Source organism: Xenopus laevis, chromosome 1S (assembly GCF_017654675.1).
Source record: "Xenopus laevis strain J_2021 chromosome 1S, Xenopus_laevis_v10.1, whole genome shotgun sequence".
NCBI classification, from domain to species: domain Eukaryota; kingdom Metazoa; phylum Chordata; class Amphibia; order Anura; family Pipidae; genus Xenopus; species Xenopus laevis.
Genome location: NC_054372.1, coordinates 71,053,888 through 71,071,424, shown reverse-complemented (window position 1 = coordinate 71,071,424; position 17,537 = coordinate 71,053,888). Strand labels below are relative to the sequence as shown.

The 17,537-nt window shown below is 38.9% G+C and overlaps 1 protein-coding gene across 7 annotated transcripts in view; it reads right to left on the bottom strand.

The window, feature by feature from the left end:
- Window positions 1–17,537, bottom strand: part of LOC108706772 (protein Shroom3-like) — a 116,959-nt gene that overhangs the window by 58,582 nt on the left and 40,840 nt on the right. For 4 of the 7 annotated variants that reach the window (XM_041579713.1, XM_041579714.1, XM_041579716.1 and 1 more), the window contains exon 1: window positions 145–548. The exons of 1 other annotated variant lie outside the window; for it this stretch is intronic. The gene's annotated coding sequence lies outside the window, so the exon portion shown is untranslated. Of the gene's footprint in view, window positions 1–144; window positions 550–17,537 lie in introns of those variants that run through there. 2 more of the 7 variants (XM_018243462.2, XM_041579712.1) reach the window with 2 other exon arrangements.

The following is a 17,537-nucleotide window of genomic DNA, read 5'->3' as shown; positions in this document are numbered from 1 at the left end:
TGGCAAGAATTCACCCTCAGGAGTTAGGTTGTTAAACAGACTTGTTCTTATGCTGCATAAAACATTACAACTCAAAACCAAATATCACAGAATAGGCAAACTGTATGAGGCATGGAAAGAAGCACATATGGAAGCAGTTCTTACCATCCCAGTGCCAAAGGTGAGTGTTAATTAATGCCATTTGCCAATCCAGTTCATTCTATTGCCAATACCCTAAGATCAGAAGTCATGATGTGCATGAGAGCTGCAGCAGGCAGAACAGAGGAGATCTCAGTCTTGCCTACAGTACAGCGACGCGAGCTTTAGATTCCTAAACAACAAAAGTTCCCAGACAACCCTCTGTGCACACAGCTTGGGCAGTCCACAGCACAGCAGCACCCTTCTGTCCAAGGCTCCCTCCAATATGAGCTGGCTGGCAAGCTTTTACAATTCCCCCGAATATGCATGTCCCAGGCACTTGTTGTGGCAAGACTGGACCCTCTCTACATTTCGAACTGCAAGGCAGTTAAAAAATCCCCAGCACTTTGTCACAAATGAATGATCTTTCCTCCTCCCCCTCTCCCACATCACTCTAGCTAAACCAGGTAATCCCACAAGGAGGTGGCTCACGATTGGCTGCAAGTCTCAGAGGGCTACATTTGCATTACAATGGGGATGCAAGCCCTTGTAAAGTTGCAAAATGGATTCTGGCACTCAAAAGTCATGGGCTTCCCTCCCCCTTCCGGTTGTTATAGTACACATGATTTTCATCTAGAGCTATTTCTATGCTCACTGCATTCCGGAGTGTGAAGGAAATTGTACTTTTATTCGAATAAATCCAAGCAAATGTGATTCTTTACTGTATGTGTAGAACTGTCTAGATTCCACAGCAGATGCCATTAAGTCCCTCTATAAGGGTAAAAAGTTCACATCTATCAAGATGCTCACATGTTAAAAGAAAAAAAACAAACAACACAAACAAAAACACTCTAAAAATCCCTCCAAGACAAATACACTAAGGAAGGTCAGATTACAATGTGTGGCTAGGATTTTCCAACAGTAAAACATTGTTGTTAAACTGTTACTGGGAAGTTTAGCCATTATTGCCTTACTTATATACTTGGGCAGCTTGATTACAACAATGCACAGTGCTAATTAAATAAAGTTTCATATTATACATTTTAGTTTGTAATCAAAATACACAAAGGCAGATTACTGATAATGCTACCAGTTATTATTGGCTTTCTGGGTGATGGCACCAAGACCAAATACTCTGTGTACCATTACAAATTACACAAACTGCAGCTTTCTGGCTGGTATTGGACTGCAGTACCCATACTACAAATATAGTATGGTCCACCCCATGGGGCCCCAATTATTAGCCAATAAATAAAATGGAGGCACAGTGAAAAGGCATGTCTCTGATCTGTACCTGGTCATTGTCAAATTATGTTAGCTCCACCTAAAATCAACCCAAACCCACAAGGTCCAGACCTTTTATGACCCACAAAACACTCTTTTCATCCAGGGAGCCATAGTATAACACCCCAAACTTCAGTACCCCCTGTATCCCCTGATGGCAGCCCTAACCCTAGGCCCTCCAATTCTGGCAGACAAGGCAAGGCCCTTATGGTCCACATTGATGTGGGCCTAGGGTTGCCACCTGTTGGTTTTGACCCCAACTTGGTCAGGTTTCAAATTTCTGCCTTTGGTTTTCTGCCTTGTAAAACCCGAACAATAATCTGGCCAATAACTAAAAAACGTTTAAATACTAAGATACTCACCTTAACATAGCTTATTAATTAACAAGTGCAGTAAAATATTTGTTTTTCTAAATTAGCATTGCTGTATTTCCGAGCTTTTTAGATAACTTATTTCTGTATAATAGATCCCATAAATGTAATTAAAGGATTGGGCTTACTCATCAGGCAGAATAGAGATAGAGTTGCCACCCATATGGCTTTGAACTGGACAGCTCAGTTTTTTAAAGGGCTGTCCGCTCAAAACTTTCTGTACGGCTTAAAACAATAAGAAAACTGAACAGAAATCCAGCTAGGATTATGATGCGGCAAGTGATGCAATAACCCAACCCAACCCAACTCCACTGACATCATTGTGCCCATCTCTGATGTTATCATGCCCACCCTAAATTCTATCTGCCCACCCCCTTTGTTCGGTTTTAGAAACTGGCAAAGTTGGCAACCCTATGTGGGCCTCTCCTGAAAGTCCCCATAGGCCCCTATAATGATTCGATCATTGGCTCATGGGTCAATCCCCAATTGGTCACTATATTGGAGGCCAAATCAGGTAATGATCTGGTTATTTGCCAACCTTGCCAAAAAAGCTGATCTTAACGTGTAATGAAAGATTTAAAGCAGAACTGAAAAGTGTCACATAAGCATTTAAAATATAACATTTTGTTTTTGTGTGCTTCTTTCTGTTTTATGCTTGGTTTGTTGATATTGTTACTGGCTTCTGGCTGCCAGTCAGAATATGCTGTTGTTTCATGAAGAAAAAGTTCAGCATCTCCAGTGTTCCTTCCTTCTGTGAAAGCCAAATGCTTTATATGCCAAACTTTGTGAGAAAATAACGAGCCCCACCTCCTTCTACAACTGATTAGATATGAAGATCCTCCCCTTCATCCTGGTGTTTTGCATTTAACATGTGTCAATCAACATGACAATTTGCAGAGGGCATCTGAAATGGGCAAAAACTTTTACTAACCCAGTAGACATAAATCAGACTGCACAAAAAGCTATATGGGCTTAAATCAAAGCAGTCAGTGCTTTGTTTTGCTTGTTACTGTTATACAGACATATTTTGAGTTAGTGCAGCATTTGTGAATGTTTTTCTAATAAAGAATTTGGAGATTTCTAGCATTTGGCTAATGCCAGACAGGGCTGAAAAGTGGGCCGACACAATTGTTCCGGGTTCAGGAAGAAGAGGATGCTAATGCCAGCGTAGGGGCTGATTCTTTGCCTGTGTATTTCAGCAGACTGATTTTCAGCCCCATCTGCCATTAGGCTAGGGGCTGCACAATACAAATTCTCCACTCCCCTTCTCTTGCATTTTGGTGCAGAAAATTCATAAACGCAAATAGAGAAAAGGATTTGGCTAGCAGTCAGCCAGCTGATTTCTGCCCCATCTGGCCCTAGCCTTAAGGTGGCCATAGACGCAAAGATCCTATCGTACGAATGGAGGGTTCGTACGATTTTCGAGCCGTGTGTAGAGAGTTCCTACATTTTTCGTCCGGCGGAGATCGTCTTTGGTTGATCAGACACTGCGCTCTCATCGTAATCCGATCGTTCGGCCATAGGGCCGAACGTTCAGATAACCCCTGATATAACCAATGCCCGTTAGTGGCATATCGGCGAAAGATCGGCTCATTTGCCGATGTCGCCAAATGAGCGGATCTTTGCATCTTTAGCTTTTGCAATTCAGTCCAACAATGCATATAATCAGTGGCATAACTACCATGTACCGGGCCACCCCTGCAAAAAAATCTTGTGAGGTAGAAAAGAAAACCCTACCAGCCCCCTTCACCTCAGAGTCCCCCAAGCTGCTTATGTATAAATTCCTCTATCACAGGGATTTATATTCAAAGATAAAGGAAGCATACCCCACGGTCCAGGCCTCCCTGTCCCCCAGGCTCTACTGCTACTGCTGGGTCAGCTTCCTCAATTGTTACCCACTGGACAAAAATCGCTTAGCCCATTTGTAAGAAAAAATGTAATTAATGTATATTGCAGCTGAAATGAAGATTGCCTAGTCCAGGGGAAGCAATATAACAGCTCAGATGAAAAAGAAAGCTAGTATCTACTATGTATTTATGGGAAAAGACAAATGCTACGTAATATGTTAGAGCACTTTAAATAAAGGATAATAATTATATTAAATTAAATATGTGTGTCAACGGCAGGTCAGCATTGGCACTCTAGACTCAAAGCTGCCACAACTAGTTTGGCTGGCTGAGGGATGTGTGAGTTGTTCTATAACCAGGGTCCAAAAGTCTGTCTATGCTATGTTATTATAAAACTTGTTACTCATGAAGGGGCTGACTGGGATTTTCCCTTAAATACAGCTATCAAACCTCTCACATTTGATACCATAGAACTCTCCAGAAGTGTAATGCACTTGGGACAATGGATAGGGATGGCATTTTTACAGTCACAATTGAATAGGAACAATAACAGCATAGGGCTTTCAACACATGCAACACAAACTTTAATCTCCTAAGTGCACTTGAAAAACTACAAGCAAATTGCATTATGGTGCAATCTAAACCAGCCACTATATTCTCAGTATATTGCTTCTTAGATATAATAGGCAATCAGACTTGTTTTTTGGAGATCTAGCCGTTGCTAATAGTATTGGCATTCAGTCAGCTGATAATGCATGTAATGTATGATTAAAGTCTGAAAAATAACAAATCTGACAATGCTTTGGACATTAATAGACAGGCAACAATCGTACAAAAGTTGTCTGGAAATAGTAGTAACGATCACCCATTAATATCATTAGATAGGTAATACATGCAAAGATATTATCATTATCCAACATAAATTTTCTAAACTGTCCGAACAACTAAACAACTAAAACAACAAAAATTATCGGGATAATCATTCGGAGCCCACACGTGGCCTGAAAATTACACAAAACGTACTTTTGTATGATTATATCTTGGCATGTATAGCAAGCTTTACAATATATACTATAGCCTAACCTATACCTAGGGATTATTTAATGGAGTGACTGTGTTGTGCATATGTCCTAATTGTCTAACTGTGTAGCATAACGTGCAGAATATTTAGTTGACTCTCACCCTCCCTTCTTGAATATTTTGAAGCAATGGGACGCAGGACATTTTGTCTCCTGTAATACATTTTGGCAAATGTGGGTGACATCCTGTTTCCTTCACACCAGCTGAAAATCGCTGGTAGGGAAACATATGGTCCCTCCCTTTGTCAGATGACCTGACAAAAGAGTCTGCTCCCAAAACTTTGTGTGAGATGAAATAAACACAGGGAATATTATAGTGTTCTGTGTAAATTAGGGCCCAGTAGTATTAAAGTTGAACAAACTATTCTCCTTATTGAGTCATTCTTGATGTTAAAATGGTTAGGTTTCATGTTGATAGTGATATTCTTTGACAATGTGCATCTCAGTGCCATATTTCTATATAATCACCTGTGGGCCTGTGCCGAGGGTGGCAGTATTATGGGGTGAACCTAGGGTGCTTGCACAGAAAAAAATCAGAGCCTGGATAGAAAGATAAATATAACAATAAAACTGTAGCCTGACAGAAAGTATTTTCTTGGTTGCCGGAGTCAGTGAAAACCATTTGAAAGCTAGAAAGGCAGAAGGAGTAATTCAACAATTTAAAGCAATTAATAACACATTGAAAAGTTCTAGAAATAGGGCAAATACCCTTTCTTAAACAAGGGCAAATACATCTTTAACTAAGAAAGCATTAATCCTTGCTGATAAAGAAAACAATTATTTTGGTTTGTTTAATGTTTAGAAGTAAGTTGCCGTAAGGCATGGTGCTCCACATTAGTGCATTTTGAATAATAGGCCGCAACTGTACCTTCAGGTACAGGTGTAACTCTAAACTCAGTTTCTAATCTTGGTCTCATTTATTATTAGGACCTAATGCCACGCACTGACTACAGAGTGAATGGACTGTTATTGTGCCCCTTGGATACATCAGCTTGGAATCCCCAACAATATTATTACAAAATTGAAACAACACAAAAAATTGTGAATGTTAATGAAAATGAAATAAGAAAAAGAGCATAAAGTCACTTTGTTCTCGGAGGGATCAGAGTAACATTAGGATCAAATGAACACTATACAAAAGCAGATTTGTTTATGTTACTAAGGAGTCTCACATCGCTTTATAAGTATTTGTAATATGTTTTGGGCAGCTATTGTATAAATACAGCTCCACACAACACATTTGGATTTGTCACAGTCAGAAACACTGCAAAACTGAATTGGTGGACTGTGGTCCAATGGGTTGCTTCTGTGGTTCACAGAGATAATTTAACAAAGCTGAACAAAAACCTAGACCTGAGCAAAAAGAGTGATGGCATCTCCTCTGCTTCTCTTTAGATGTGCAAAAGGAAATGTACAAACCATTAAAAAGCACATTGACTCTCCTTATTGTAAGATTGCCAGAATCCAGTGATCCCCAACCAGTAGCTCGTGAGCAACATGTTGCTCTCCAAACCCTTGGATGTTGCTCCCAGTGGCCTAAAAGCAGGTGCTTATTTTTGAATTCCTGATTGGAGGCAAGTTTTGGTTTCATAAAAACCAGATGTACTGCCAAACAGAATCTCAATATAGGTTGACAATCTACACAGGGGCTACCAAATGGCCAGTCACAGCACTTATTTGGCACCCCAAGGACATTTTTCATGCTCGTGTTGCTCCCCAACTCATTTTACTTCTGAATGTTGCTCACGGGTTCAAAAGGTTGGGGATACCTGCTGTAGATAGTCTATTTTTTAACAAGCCTGTTGGAAATGGAAAGTTTTTTTTATAAAGCTTGACTCGACTGACTTGATGTTAGTCTACTGTATCCTCTTTTAGGTACAGTAAGTGGTGCTGCATCCATATATATAAAAAATAAAAAATCCTACTACTTATCTGTTTAGTTATTTCATTACAACCACCTGTTCTTCTTTAAAATTAGTTTATCAAGCATTTTGATATTGCCTTGGGATCCAACATGGCTATAAAAATAGCTTCATCATCTGTTAATCTTGGATAAATAAGGGTGGCGCACAAGTTATAGTAATAACTATTTTAAATGTCTTGTTCACAGTATTGCTATAATATACACAAGAGCCATTAATATAAATATATATCCATTGATATAAAATATTTCCTTAAAACAATCCTTAGTGATATTATGACTGAAACTTGTATATTATAAAAATAAATGTACAGCCATTAAGTTTATGGATCCTAATTATAAATGAGAGTAGGATTAGAAATTGAATTTAGAGATAAATGCCCTTTATATACTATAGATGGCATAGATAATTGCTGTTTGGGCACTTATTCGTACAAGTTTGATATTCAAACCTATAAGAAATTGCATACTCGATTGTTGAATTGTGAAACATTATATGTTCCCCATTGATGTATGAAATGTCTGGCCTGTAGATGTTTTAGACATGACTTCCTTGCCTGCTGAGCAGCCAGTATTGTTTCCTTCTTGCAAATTCACAACCACTGTTATTAACCTGTTTGTTGAATCCACAGTCCCTGCAAGATGGAACTGGATCTCAAACCACTCTTGCTGCAATAAGGAGCCTGTGGAATTGCACTCCTCTGTGCCAGAATCTGATAGCAAGGAACCCTGGGGCATCTAACCCTGTAGTATAATGTTAATACATAATGTGTGGTGCTGAAACCCAGAAAGATTGCACAAAGATTTAATTTACTTAAAGGGCACCTGTTAGGTAAAAATGTTATCCTCAATCAAAGGTGCGGGCTTATAGAGCTGCATTCCGTTTGGGGATAGCAGTAGTTTTCTTTAAAAAAAAAATGCCCCCCGCCAAAGCTACGCCAGGAGGGAGCTCCCTACGCCAGGAGGGAGCTCCCTGTCACTCGCATGCACATAATGAAAAGCTGGCCCGAATTTCTCATTATGACGTCATGTGCATGCAAGTGACCAGACATGGCTGCTCGCACTGGAAGCTCCCTGCCGGTGCGGGTAGGCTAACTACTGGAATGCGGGCTCTATTAGCCTGCACCTTTGGTTGGGGATAACATTTTAAAGCAACAGGTTCCCTTTAAGTGCAAATGTGGTACAAAACTGTTATAAAGGATATAAAATGAGTTAAGGAAGGCTGCTCCTTGCAGGAGAGTTTAGAATAGCTTTTACTTACAGACCAGCATTATATGAACTGAACATGGACACTGAGGCTCTGATAGCCTCTGCCAAGGAGATTGGGGCAGAGATTGAAACAGTCCAGTCATATAAAGATCATATTGTTACATGGAAAAGCAGAGTCACATGTGTAAAACAAGAAAACATGGAGGAACTGAACAGTGCAGTCAGTTATGCCATCCTTACAACCCAGATCAGCACCTCAGAGTCACACAATAAAACTTCTACAGTTGATTACTGGGACATTTTTTAGAGAGATCAGTGAATGGCAAGAATTCTGTAGACTTAAGAGCAAGGTGCTCCCTGGGGATAGGTTTTCTCTGCTGTTCACCATTGTAGAATGTGCTTGGGAATCCACTGCACACTTTGAAATAATGCAGGGGAAAAGCATGCTAGAAAAGTGATAGCTAACAACCTAATAAACCTGGTCCGAAGTCCCCTTATAGTTCTACTGCTGGTACCTGGTGTGGCCAATGGATGATGGAACATTTTAAACCATGCTAGACCTGGTGTAACCCCCTAAAGTCAATAAAGAATATTTCTGTGAAACAGCCTTTGCAAAAAAAAAACATTACACGTCAAAATATACATGATTTTAGATGGTTTAATGTGACATTGCTTATTTTTACATACCTTTATAAATTTGCCTGTACGTGCATGTTTTAAAGATAATATCACAGAACCATAGGTGGCTGCCACAGTATTACGGCCTGACATATCCACCTGTGCTGCTGACTGATCTGGTATTGGGAAACTGAAGATGTGCATTGTTGGTAAGAAGTCTGAAGACAGATTTGGTGGTCACTGATGTAGGTCTGAGACTTGTACAACAATGAGCCATAGTATTCCTGAATCAACCAATGCAACTTCTCAAAAGAGGTTTAGTCCATGCTTGGCTCATTAAACTCAAGAATGGAAACCAGATACAGGTATGGGATCTGTTATCCATATTGCTCGGGACCTGGAGTTTTCCGGATAACTTTCTGTATTTTGAATCTTCATACCTTAAGTCTACTAGAAAATAATTTAAACATTAAATTAACCCAAATAGGCTGGTTTTGCTAGTTTGGAACAAATATAAGGTACTGCTTTATTATTACAGAGAAAAAGGAAATCATTTTGAAAAATTTGGATTACTTGCATAATATGGAGTCTATGGGAGCCGGCCTATCTGTAATTCGGAGCTTTCTAGATAACGGGTTTCCAGATAACGGATCCCATAACTGTATATGTGTTTTACATGACTCAAAAGGTTTATATATACATAAAGGTTTATATATACATATGAATAAAATTAAAGTGAGCCTAATCGTGATACAAAAAAAAATAACCTGCACCATAAATGGATTCACAAATAAATGCTTCAAGCTTTGCATTTCATTTTTCAATGCACAATATTATAATAATGGGCAGCTCAAGGGTGAATCATCCTTTATATGTGTGTGATTTAGTTGGTAAAATGTATTATTTTATTATGGTAAATAACTAGACACACTGTATATCTTGTAGTGACTTGCAATTATTAGGATAAAATTCTCCCAATGAATGAATGAATTAATCTACGATTTTTGTGCCCTTATAGGCATAAAGTCACAACATGTTATTCTCATGCATGTAGCATCACATACATTGAAACTAACCAACCAGTAGTTTATTTCTAGATCACTGAGTTAGTAGGGTATAGCTGTGAAAAAATACCAAATACATCAGTAGGAGAGTGACATACTATCATTCACTGCTGCACTGACTTTTCACACCCTAAGAAACCAACAAAGATTCTAGTGATTGCAAAAGAGAAAACCCAGCACCCGGCCAGCAAATTAAGCTACAAGGGAGGCTGTGTTTGACTCCAGCAACCAATAAAATTTAATTTAGTGTACTAACATTTCTGCATTTCTTATTCATCAAAGAGAACAGAGGCACCACTTGCTAGAATTTATGTTTCCTCCTGTTGAGGGGCACTGTGGAACATAATGAGGCAGAATAACTTGTGCGAGAGATATTTTCTCACCAAATTAAATGATGCTTTACATTCCTTTATTCATTTTGCCACCCCCCCATCCATTCATAGAAAATAAAACATCAACAAACTTTTTTCCGTTGAAGCAGAATGCCACAAACAAGAACACATTCTTAATTGCATATTTCCTGCTGCAATATATCTATATATCTATATATATATATATATATATATATATATATATATATATATATATATATATATATATATATATATATATATAGAGGAACACTTTCTTTCCTTCTGCAATACAAAACAAGGAAATATATTTAACATTTTTAATTATTTGCTTAAAATTGAGTCTATGGGAGATGGCTTCCTGTAATTCAGAACTTTTTAGATAACGTATTCCATATGCCACAATGTACAGGGCCTCTTGCAGCACTGAGAATAAAAACATCTTGGAAGACACTGTCTCTGTGGGTCTGCAGTTAGACCATAGCAATATAAGAACAGTAACAGCATACTGTGTCAGTGTAGCACAACCTGCTTGTTGATTTTGCCTGCCAGATGTTGCTGAGATTTGCAGGTTTTGGGTGTGTTATATGCATGGTGAAGGTGTTTCTTTTAAAATAACCATTTTTTCTGTTTTCTGAATGGAGTGTACTGGTATCTATTTCTTAATTATTATGAATAAGAATAATTAGCTTAATATGTTGTTGGGTCCATTCATTAGCATCTATGTATCTGTATCCCAATTAAAAATTCTTTTCCAGCAGGCAATAATTTCAGAGCGTGCCTTCACTGAGTTGCTGTATGGAACTGTATCTATATTACGGACCATTTTGCGTGGAACAAGCTCTGCATGGATATACTATGCTGAACACAAGTCCTACACTTACCATGACCATGACAGAATTTAAGAAAAGATTAAATGAGTGAAAGGCATAGGATGTGTGATAAACAGGATTTGATTAGCCACAGAATGGTTATTTGCCATGACATGATAATTGAGAGAGTAACAACTGAAGTCTATTTAAATGTGTTCAATATAATATGCAGAAATAAACATCCTGCATAGTATATACTCTACTTTGTGGGTCACCATGCAGGTACTTATGAGACTATTAAAGTAATTCTAATTGTCTGATCAGAAATTAATCAGATTTTATTCTCTGAAGTTTCATTACAGCTATGAAGCCAGGTTACAAGACACATAATGGGTCAATTACAGTTCCAGAAGCGCAAGAGTATTAAATTATGTGTTAAGTAAGATAGAGGATATGTTTGATTAATAAAGCACCATTGTAAGAATAAAAAAGACACAGCAGTGGAATCAGCAGGGAAAAAAAAAGATAATGCTTCAGATAATGGCAGAGGAGAGATCAAACTCGTAGGGCGAAGGAAACAATGAAAATATTTGGTATGTATCGGATGATATACTGTATGTATCGGAGCACCAGGGAGCGGTAATTTATATAGATATACAGAGTGATGAGGTAGAGTGGGTTGAAAGATACCAGTAAACCAAACAATCTAATATAAACAGGCTTCTATTGCTTGATTTGCTCAACATAAGAACCTGCTTAGCCTGCTTCTAAAGGAGTAGTCTTCCAGAAGTGAAGCTATTTGTTAACTTTGTATTAGGGTCAGGGCACACAGGCAGACTCTGGGAGATTAGTCGCCCGGCGACAAATCTCCACTTCTTCTGGGCGACTAACGTCCCCGAACTGCCTCCCCACTGGCTAAAATTTAAATCGCCTGCGGGATGGAACTCGGAGCGCTTCATTTTCTAAAGTCGCCCGAAGTGGAAACTGATTGGCTTCCAACTATATTAATGGCTCTTGTATATTATATATATAATCTACAGATCAGCAAATTCCCTATGGGACAGACTGTAATTTATATCCTTATAATACACAAAAGCCATGAATATCTTGTAAATTATATCCTTATAAACGGTGAGTTCTGATGTCATCAGTTATAAACAGTGAGTTCTGATGTCATTTCTGTCACATGACTCACTTAAATTTGTGTATTATAATAAATAAAGTACCCCCAGTTGCAAAATATGAGGATATTAGAAGTTGCCTCGGAGTTCCATGACCTGTATAAAAACACTCGGCCTTCGGATATGGTCATGAAACTCCTCGGTAACTTATAATATCCTTATAATTTACAATAGGGGGTACTTTATTCACTATATAATACACAAACACTATGAATATCTTGTAAATTATATCCTTATAAACGGTGAGTTCTGATGTCATCAGTTATAAATGGTGAGTTCTGATGTCATTTCTGTCACATGACTCACTGAAACTTGTGTACTATAATAAATAAAGTACCCCCAGTTGTAAAATATGAGGATATTAGAAGTTACCTTGGAGTTCCATGACCTGTATAAAAACACTCGGCCTTCGGCCTCGTGTTTTTATATGGTCATGAAACTCCTCGGTAACTTATAATATCCTTATATTTTACAAAAGGGGGTACTTTATTCACTATATAATACACAAGAGCCATGAATATCTTGTAAATTATATCCTTTTAAACGGTGAGTTCTGATGTCATCAGTTATAAACTGTGAGTAGTGATGTCATTTCTGTCACATGAATCACTGAAATGTGTGTATTATAATAAATAAAGTATGCCCTGTTGCAAAATATGAGGATATTAGAAGTTACCTTGGAGTTCCATGACCTGAATAAAAGCACTCGCCCTTCGGCCTTGTCTTTTTATATGGTCATGAAACTCCTCGGTAACTTATAATATCATTATAATTTACAAGAACTTTATTCACTATATATATATATATATATATATATATATGTAACAGGTGGGTGGGTCAGGGTCTTCCTAAACCTTCCCTTGGGTTACTATGCACTGGTTTCGGTACCCGGGCAAGGGGTCCAACTCCCAGCAACTCCCGGTAGGCATGATATAATAAGACTCTTTATCCTCAGGTGGGGCTCTCGCTTATGGTATGGAGGAAGGGATTACCACACTGTTATAAGCACATACAGTATTTACTCTTGATCAAATAAACTTTGGGTGCCAGTGGGTCTTTAAAACAGCAGAACATTTATTGAACTGGTGGTACGCTTCACAAAGCAAGTAGTGGCAGCAGGTCATTTACACAAATGTATTACTCACAGATACTGTCTGATCCTTTGTTAGTCAGCTTTGTGAATTGAGCCACCTTGCCTGCCTTTGGTGGTCCATTGAAGGCGACCTCACAGCTGGTTTTACACTCCAAGGATCTCTCTATCTCTGAACCTAACCACTTCAGTCCCTAACCTGGCGGCAATGTCACCACAGGGTACTAACCCTTCACTAACTCCTCATTGGAGCCTTAGCTGCTCACTAACTTTCCTGAAACTATCTGTCACTCCTAGAGTGACCTATTATAGTTCCTGATACTCATTAACTTCTATACTGAGGCCTACTTCCACCTCAGCCCAAGCAGCACAACCCACTTCCAATGGGTGCACTGGACAGAGACAGAACACATGGCAACATCCCTTTTTATAACCTCTAGGGAACTACTCCCCCTCCCCTATGGGAAAAAGAACCCAGCCTAGCTTGCTAAGGACCCAGCCTAGCTGGCTAACACTTTCACTGGGGCATGAAAAACCTTTACTCTTTTTTATAGTGACATCTACAGGCCAGTCACTGAACTGCCAACAGAATACATTCACATAGGAAAAATTAAACCAAAGAATCTAGGTTAGCAAAACCTTAACCCTCATATATATATATATATATATATATATATATATATATATATATATATATATATATATATATATATATATATATATATATATATATATATATACACACACACAGTATATTCTTCTAATATCTATGGACCAGACTAGCATTAGATGTGGTACATGGGTAACTGCATACAATTCCACCAGCACAATGCTGAGCTCTGAGAAAATGTTAAAAATGATGGTTGATCCCAATGTTATTAATAGGGGAAAAAAAATATATAGGAAGGCCGGTATTTTTTTTCCTGTAAAGGTGGCAACCCTAGCTGTGATTGTAAAGGCACAAAAGACCATATTTGCTAACAAAGTGCTAAGTTTAGTATTACCAACATCAAACATACATATGAAATGCTATCGTCTTGGCACATAATTATTCCGACCCTGGCATTAATATACAAGATATTCATGTTTAGGTTTTCTTTCCCTTTAAAGTTCATAACATAGAGGGTATTGCTTATTGTGTATACAAACTCTTCCTTCGATGCACATTTGCTTCTAGAAATAAATGTGTTACTGCACCACCATGAGCAACATCATTTTCCTTGAGTACATGTTTTCATGCATTTCTTCCACCAAATCTCCCCCCCCCCACTAGGGTTTTACAGGTGTGGGATCAATGACGCTGAATATCTGAACCTGGCATGTTCCAAATAAGGGGCCTTTCCATAAATTGGATATCTTTATTCTACTAATATTCATTCAATAATTACATTCAATACATTCAATAAAACCAACAGTAAAGCACAACAGGCAGCATTCCCAAGCAACATTCACTAGATAATGAAGTGAACTTGTACTTGCAAGTGACTTTTTTACAAGAGGATGGGGACTATTTAAAGCCGTTTGTCCCCACCCATGACGCTACTTATGCTACAGGGACAAAGCACTCAAACTATATGTATTATTGCCATTGCCTAAAAAGCATTTGCCTGATTTTAGGTGGAACTGCATATGGCTCCATTACTGGGAGGATACAATGAAATGGACAATCTGTCCATTCACATTGCACCTGACTGATTTGTTGCTGATCTCACCATTGTTGTATAAAATGCATTTTTAAAAAACACATTTTTGGTGACAGGACTCAACGGTATGTTTCTGCATTTTCCTCAGGACTATCCAAGATATAATTTCCTGTTCTATGATTACACGGAGTACTGCCTGCAATTTGCTGAGTTACAAACAACAAGGCTTCCCTAATTAAATATAAAGAAAATTAATTCTGTACACTGACTGTGCAATTACAGAAAGCAAAGTTCTGATGCTGCATTTATGGGTTGTTGGTAAAATTTCTCATGCCCCTTTGCCCACCTTTGGTAACAGCATTAACAAAGCAAACTGAATGCCCTCTGAAATTGTTCAGGCAAGAGCAAATGTCACCCATGTTTTATCTCCCTAGAGACTCAGAAACTCTCCAAGAATGAAGTTATGGGAGCGTATTTGGCACAAGTGTAAGCTAGGGAGAGCTGTAATGTACTGTCTCATGCAGACAACAACGCTTCAGTGTCAAAGCTACAAGACCAAGGGCAGCTGGCTGCTACAGGCATGCAGCACACACAAGAAAAGAAAAACCTAGATTTAAAAAAAAAAAAAAACTAGACTCCTAAGCAAAAGAATGAAGCAGCAGGAGACTGACTCAAAGCATCCCAAACAAACAGACGGGGCAGGGACCATATATTTGGCAGACGAGCATGCTACAAGTGTATCACTGTAGCTGTCTGGTACCTGCCCTGTTGTTTCCAATAGAGGGAAAAAAACAGACCCTGACAAAATTCTTTGAGGTTTAGTGTGCTTAGGACACATATAGGGTACAATAGTCTGAAGATGTTGACAACCTCATATTTAGTTGATAATCACACATGTGTTCTGTAACTATTGAGAGTTTATTATGCTTTATCTGGGATAATTTTGGATGAATATACTAGAAACTGAAAGGTCTTAAATTCAGCAGGACTCTGCCTTTAATGAGATGGAATTCAGCCAATTACCAGCTGTCATCTTCAAATCCCCTGATTTCACCAGCTCTGTCCCTAACATCACCTGCCCTGACCTTTGAGGAAGCAAAGGTGGCAAACCTAACAGTACCTGCTTGCAACAACCCAGCATCTAATATGATGGCCCAAGCATGTCATATGGGTGATTTTGGCACTTAAAAAAAGTATGGATGCAAATATATATATTTGGAAGACTATTATCAAGTATAAAATGCAAATAAGCAAGAAGCCTACTTTGATGCGTCAGGCACAATTTTTCCCATTTTTCATTTACACACTGAGCAAGGGCAGTTTCAAGGCACAACCCAGAATAGTTGAGTTCCCAGGGGCATGGCCAAAATTCTATATACAATATGTTTAGATGATCTATTTGATCGTTGTTTGTTTCCATGTTAAATAATATGTAAGAGAGAGAAAAACTATATTTATGTATACATCGTTTTCCAATATTAGTTATTTTCTGTTCTTGCTCTAAGCAGGGCGAATTCTGAAAATTACAGAAGTCACATTGTTTTTCTGCTTTTTGCAATGACAATTAAAACAAAGTAAGAGTCCACATAGTACCCAGAGGGCCTCTCAGGGGATTGCTGGTTTGTTTTATTTGTTCTTAGAATGCAGCAAAATATAATGTAACAATGCATTCAATTTCCATTTTTGCCATTTGTCCAAGAAATAGTAAAAACATGCATATATCCTTATTAAAATAATAGGCAAAAATAATGTGCATTACAAGCCATATTCTTAAATTCAATGTTGAAAATGGGTGTATAAACTCATGAAAATATTTTTCTCTAATAAATGGTCTTAAAATGGCCACTCAGGCATCAGGCACAAACAGTGTTTTAGAATTACTTATACTGTATTAGATTAGTGTTTTGTGGCTTGATAAAGAATCCCTTTAATAGGCTTGTTCACCTTACAAACACTTTTTTCATTTTAGTTGTTTTCAGATTGTTCACCAGAAATTGAAGTTTAATGTTCATGTCTCGGGTGTCTCAATATGGCAGTCCAGTAATCCAGGAGTGAACTGTTACAATTGGAAACATTTAGTGGCTGCATTAGTTGATACATTTCTTAGCAATGTCTTTGGAATATTAACAAGAATTGTATCAATTGGAACGGCTGAGCCACAGCTCTCCCTGCTGCAGGAGGCATAGGCCAGGGGTGTCCAAACTTTTTGCAACAAAGGCCAGATTTAGTGAGGTGAAAATGTGTGAGGGCCGACCATTCAGCCTGTCATTCATTCCGATGTAGCTAGCTTGTGATCAGGATCATTCACTCCTGGAGATGGTCACGTACACGGCGTTTAGGAAGTGGAGTCTGTTTGGAGTCTGTTTAGGAAATGGAGTCTGTTTGTCTATTGCTAACACCTTCACCACACAGGCAGCAGCATAGACCAAGTGCCAGATATTTTCACTAATGTGCCCAAATATTACTGCTATGCAGGCCTGGACTGGCAATCTGTGGGTTGGGCAAATGCCAGAGGGGCTGCTATAAGGTGACATAGAAAGTCAGTATTTAGTAGGCTGGTGGGGGCTGATTGGGCCTCTGTGTAGCTGAAATGCCAGGGCCTATTTTAATTTTCAGTCCACACCTGCTGCTAAGGCTACTAGATTCCTGATTGCACAGTGCTGGGGGGCCACATTATTATTAATTTCATGATGGAGGCTGAGGGCTGGTGTAAATTTGAAAACGGGCCCCAATTGGTCCGCAGGCCTGACTTTGGAAATGCCTGGCGCAGGCGGAGCGCATTTGCAGGGAGGTGGCAGAGCCAGGAGCGAGGAGGAGCACAGATGGAGGAGGAGAGGTAGGGCAGGAATGGAGTAGCCCTGGGACCGGCAACAAGGGGATTGGCATGTGGGCGCTCAAGGCAAGTTAGGGCCTGGGTTGGATGGGGAACCAGGAGGCGACCGGGGGGCGGA